Source organism: Equus asinus, chromosome 5 (genome assembly GCF_041296235.1).
Source record: "Equus asinus isolate D_3611 breed Donkey chromosome 5, EquAss-T2T_v2, whole genome shotgun sequence".
Classification (NCBI taxonomy): domain Eukaryota; kingdom Metazoa; phylum Chordata; class Mammalia; order Perissodactyla; family Equidae; genus Equus; species Equus asinus.
Genome location: NC_091794.1, coordinates 38,893,823 through 38,899,822, shown reverse-complemented (window position 1 = coordinate 38,899,822; position 6,000 = coordinate 38,893,823). Strand labels below are relative to the sequence as shown.

At 43.0% G+C, this 6,000-nt stretch overlaps 1 long non-coding RNA gene across 2 annotated transcripts in view; it reads right to left on the bottom strand.

Annotated features, from left to right (window-relative positions):
- Nucleotides 1-2,263: 2,263 nt before the first annotated feature.
- LOC106830647 (uncharacterized) overlaps nucleotides 2,264-6,000 on the bottom strand; it is a 35,918-nt gene continuing 32,181 nt past the window's right edge. Inside the window, exon 3 of one of the 2 annotated variants that reach the window (XR_001397959.3) lies at nucleotides 2,264-4,305. This is a non-coding gene — a long non-coding RNA (uncharacterized lncRNA). The remainder of the gene's footprint in view (nucleotides 4,306-6,000) is intronic. The other variant, XR_011503269.1, reaches the window with a different exon arrangement.

Below are 6,000 nucleotides of genomic sequence, written 5' to 3'. Positions count from 1 at the left end.
CTCTACGATACCTTTTTTTTTTTTAAATGTTTCTGCTCATCGTTATGGGCATATGGTATTAATAGTAATACTGGATTCTGCTGGAATTCAATTTGTTCCCTTGCTGCCTTCTGCATACTAATAGTCTGTGAACTATTTGATATAACTGCCCCCGTCACTATGATATTGGTATTCCTTCCAATGTAATAGTTTGCTCCTGTACTTTGTGCTAGTTTTTACTGAAATATTTGACTATATGTGTTGTGACTCCCTGTACAGAAGTTCATTCATCGGATAAAGAAGATCAGGTACATATACACAATGGAATACTACTCAGCCATAAGAAACAATGAAATCCAACCATTTGTGACAACCTGGATGGAACTTGAGGGTATTATGCTAAACAAAATAGGTCAGAGGGGGAAAATCAAATACCATATGATCTCACTCATAAGTGGAAGATAAAAACAACAATCACATAGAGACAGAGATTGGATTGGTGGTTACCAGAGGAAAGAGGGAGGGAGGAGGGCAAAAGGGGTGATTAGGGACACGTGTGGTGGTGGATTGTAATTAGTCTCTGGGTGGTGAACACGATGTAATCTACACAGAAATCGAAATATAACGACGTACATCTGAAAGTTATATAATGTTATAAACCAATGTTACCACAATAAAAATTAAATTAAAAAAGTTCATTCATATATATGCTATGTCGCTGGTTGCTTTGCGCTCATTTTTATTGATATATTCCCTCCGTCTGTATAGACTTTGCAGAAATTTATTCTAATGTATTTTGTATTTTAACTCATTTTTTAGTACTAACATTTAATAAAATACAGCCTCATTATTTGTTTTTACAACACGAAATGTAGGGCAGGGGATTTCATTTACCAGTCAGTTTGGGATGTTTTATTCTCTACCAGAAACCAGTGTTCAATGGTAATCAATATATTTCTTTAGAATTATGTAGTTTATATTTTTCCAAGGTTAGTCAAATATTATTATATGTTGTATATAGATTATATGAACAAAACTATATTTGCCCCTACAAAAGCCATTTTAATATCACTTTTAATACAAGTTTAGAAATAGATCTATTATTGAGTCTTTCCTATGTTGCAGGCAATTTTATGTGGGTTATTTTATTTAATTCTTATGACAACCCTAAGATATAGCTACTATTATCATCCCTGTTTTGTAGATAGTGGAACTGAGACTCAATGAGAAGAAATAACTGGCCCAAGTCACACAGCCAACAAGCGGGCCCTGGAGAGGGCCGCAGGACTTGTCAGGCCCTGCCCCTCTCTATGCAATCCCATCTGCCCTGAGGGGACCCTCCTGGCTGCTGTTGTGTACTTTGGCCAAGGAAAAAAACAGGTGGAAATCTGAGATTTCCATGCCTTATGATGTCAACAGTGAATAGAAAGAGTCACAAACAGGAGTCAGTCCATTTAGGTTCCATTTCCGTTGCCAATTCCCCCACTACTGGCCAAGGAAACCCAGACAAGTCACCACCTTCTCTGGTCTTGAGTTTCCTCAAAGTACAAAATAAGTAGCTTGACTGGATGATCACTGAGAGTTTGTCAGTTCTAAATACCAGGAATTAACTTCCCTTCCATTTCTGTAGAGAGAGGAAAGAGGCATTGGAAAGCTAAACTTCCTATAAGCCTGTTGAATCCTATCTTCATAACATTCTGACACCATATTCTTTATTCAGCACTTACTATACACGAAACATCAGACATTCTCTTATTTAATCCCCCAAAGAACGTTAAAAGGTCAGTGATGTTATTCCCACATTATAAGAAAGGAGAATGAGTCTCAGAAAAGATAACGAACTTATCTAAAGACGCAGCTGGTAAGTAGTAGAATTAGGAGTGAAACCCAGGTTTGTCTTCCTCCAAAGCCCTGCCCTGAACCACCATGCTCTCCTGCCTCCTCCAGCCATGCTATGCATGCGCCCAGTACAGACATGGTGAGGATGGAACACACTGGCAGGGAATCCTCCCGCTCTTCCATCTCTGGCTACAATTTTGTGAATGTGAGTATAGCGTGACGGTTGATCTTCTCTCCAAGTGCCCGCGTCCTCTTCCATCTTCTAAGATGGCTAAGATGAACCGCTTATGAACTGTCAAAAAGAATGCAGCATAGGGGACTTAGAAGACTTCTGTTCTGCCCTGGCTCCACCACTTACATGACTGGCAAGTACAGATACTCTGTAAAATATAACTGAAAATATCTGTAAAATAAGATTGAGAATATTTTCTCTGCCTGTCTCACAGGAGTGTTATAAAATCAAATTTATTCACTCATGCATTCATCCATTGAACAAATATTAGTTGAGTGCCTAATATGTAAAAAGTACTATTCTGGATGCAGGTAATAAAATGATAAATAAAACACGTATGACCCTGCCCTCATGGAGCTTATATTCTAATAGAGGAAAACAAATAATAAAAATGTGAACAAATCAATTTCAGACTGAGACAGGAATTGCAACTGCAGTAAGCAGGGTGACTAGGAGGAGGGAGGCTATTTTAGAAGAGTTGGTGGGGGATGGGTCAGGAAGGATTCTGGAAAAGGTGACATTCAGTCAAAGATGTAAAGCATGACAAACAGCCAGCAATTTAAAGAGCATTCCAGGCAGAGGGAACAGCAAGTGCAAAGGTACCACAGTGGGAATGAGCTAAGCTTGTTTGAGGAAGAGAAGGAAGGTCGTTGAGCTGGAGCACAGTGCACAAGGGGCAAGAGGTAGTGATGTGGATTAAGGCTGCCCCAGCTAGAGAAGCCCAAGGTGACCTGGCCTACATGCCAAACTATACGACCCAGTGGACTTTTTTATGGTATGAATTAGGACCGCCCCAGGGAGCGAAACCCAGGGCATCCTCACCTACATGCCGATCTATATGGCCAGATTCGTATCTAACGTTATATGACCGCACAATAACCAGACCCCATCTGCACTGAAATCATTTAATGACTTTTTACATCATCTTTTCTTTTTTTCCAGTAAAAATAAGTCACGTACCCATGCCTTATAAAATTAGCCCTAACCCTCAACTTGGGGCAGCAGCAGGAGCTCTGACTGCCTGTGGGTCTTGTCCCCACACACCAGCTCTGCCTGCCCATGGGACCTGTCCCCATGCCAGCGGGGGCAGCAGAAGCGGCAGCAGCAGGAGCTCTGACTGCCCGTGGGTCTTGTCCCCACACACCAGCTCTGCCTGCCCATGGGACCTGTCCCCATGCCAGCGGGGGCAGCAGCAGGAGCTCTGACCACCCGTGGGTCCTGTCCCCACGCACCAGCTCTGCCTGCCCATGGGTCCTGTCCCCATGCCAGCAGGGGCAGCAGCAGGAGCTCTGACTGCCCGTGGGTCCTGTCCCCACGCACCAGCTCTGCCTGCCCATGGGTCCTGTCCCCATGCTATTCCACACTATTCTCTAAATAAAAGAGCACTACTGCCAGATCTTGAGAGTCTAAGAAATCTTTCTTTCGACTCCTTGGCTCACCGATCCCGCATCAGTAGAAATGAGGAAGGAGAGAGGTGTGTAAGGAAACTGTTTTTAAGTGCAAAGGAGGGTATTAAAGGGTTTGAAGCTAAGGAGTGATATGATCTGAATAATTTTTAAAAGAGATCTTTACTACTGGAGTATGGAGAAGGGATTTGGAATGTGGGGAAGAGGCAGCAGGGATGCCGGGGACCAGGTGAAAAGCCATTGCTGGAGTCTAGGAGAGAGACAATGAGGCTAAGGGCTGGGGGAGGCTGGAATGTGGAGGAGAGGTGGTGTATGGAGAAAGGGAGGAAGCGAGGAAGACAAATGAGACAACGTAAGGGCAAAGGATTGCTCAACTGTAATGCACTGTCAAAAGCTAAGGAATTATCACTAGATTATGGCTTCCTGGGGGAGGGCAGAGAAGATTCCTGCTGGGAAAGAGGTAGAAAAAAAGGATCAAATAACAAAATGGCTGATGTTCAGGGACCCCAAATACAAACTTCTCCTCCATGACTTGCTTACGTCTTAATACTGAGCAATGGGCTCACTCTGCTGACAGTGATCTGAGCCAGTTAATCACAAGTCAGGGATGAGAAAGGAAGTTTTCATTAGATTAGCTGGCAAATCAGAAGACGGGTGACTAATGTCTCAAAAACCCATCTTCAAGGATTACAGAATCTTCAGGCAGTTATATAGGGGAAATGGGCAGTAAGGAGGGTGTTTAGAAATGTCAGCCTTCAGGCATGACGGACTCCAGGGTCTTTCATTGTTCTTCTGTCAGTGATGATGAATATCTTGTAGGTGTGTTTCCCACCAGTGGTCAGCCTGTTCCTGGAAAGAAATTCAAAGAACAAAGTTTTATCAAGCTATAGGGGAGTACGCAGAAGGCAGAGGCCATAAATCAAGAGAGCATATGAATTTTTTTTGAGTACGTGCGGAGCAGCGAGTAGTCTCACAAAGGAGGGACTGGGGTCATCTAGTGCAACAAGATGGCCTTACTTATGTTCACTTACAGTCTGACCTGGCTATATGGAGATTCTGTTCCAAAGGTTTAAAATGAGGGTCTTGACCAATTCCCAAGCCATTTATGTCTTTTTTTATTTCCTTATTTCACTGACATTCTTTGTTTATGGTAATAAACACAGAACATTAAATTTACCATCTGAACCATTTTTAAGCGTACAGTTCAGTAGCAAGGGTATTCACATCATCGTGCACTAGATCTCCAGAACTTTTTCATCTTGCAAAACTGAAACTCTATACCCATTGTCACTAATTATCCATCTCCCTCTCCCATTTATATTTTATTTTTCAGGTAGATCCAAACAACTTTATTCATTCGCCACAAACTCAGGGTCATCCCCTTGATACTTGTCCTTCATATTTGGAAATGGCATTGAAATGAATCAACGTCTAAAGCATCCAACTTAATTGGATTTTGTTTTCAAAGAATTTGATGTGTTAAATTAAAAGCCATGAAGTCTAATGCCATGAGGAAGCATTCTCTGGTATCTCCGACTCAGTGTGTTTCAATAGGGTGATACTAGCGTGTTCAGTGGGACCGTTCTTCCTTGGGCCGCGTGGTCTGTGCAGTCAGTGCAGGACATTTAGCATGCCTGCATCCCACCCCTACTAAACGCCAGTAGCACCCCCACTGTGACAACCAAAACACCCCCTAAACACCCCTTGGGGAGTGTTGACCCATCCCGGCAAAGATCCACAAGTTAGGACCCCTTGACTCTGGGGCATCTCATCTGTCACACTCGCATGACCTAACTCAATTATGTCAGCACAAGTCCATGATGCTGACACGGTTCCGGATACTTATTTTGCAAGAAATAATTATGTTTTCCCGTACTCTTTTCCCCTACAAGCATCTGCTTGGACTTTTCGGCCAATTCCCTTGGGCCCACACTTCTTTGAAGTAGCTGTGATTAAGTAAGAAGGTCTTAATAAGAGAGTCCTGCCCTGCTTCACTCACCTGCCCGCCCAGTCCTGCCACTGGTTGTGCTTTTTATTTTCTTACATACACCCAAGGAGGAGTGTGTCCAGGAGCACAAAGGGTACCAGGAAGTGACAGGGTTAGAGGGGCTTGCATACCAGATGACTGGTTCAAAAAGGGAGGATCTGGGTGGGGGTTAACACCATCACACCATTGGCATGGGCTACTTTTTCAGGGCAAAAGGCATTGCTTTGAAGAATAGTCGAATTTTCTCAGAGAGAGAATGAGAGAATGCAGCAAGCTTTATCAAACAAGGCACAATGACTCACTCCTTCCCAGCAGGTTTCGCCAGTTCTTCTGGCTTTTCTTAGTTCGATCTGATAGTAAGAACCAAGGATAGACTACCTCCTGGCTCTGCCTCTGATTCATACAAGTCTTTCTTCTGATGATGATGAATTTGTTACTCACCAAAGTAAGCGACAGTTACAAAACTTGATAATTGGCTTATTGGAATCCTCCCAGAGAAAGAAGTACATACTCCACAGCATACAGTTATGAAATTTATGTCACCTCCCATTATGTCT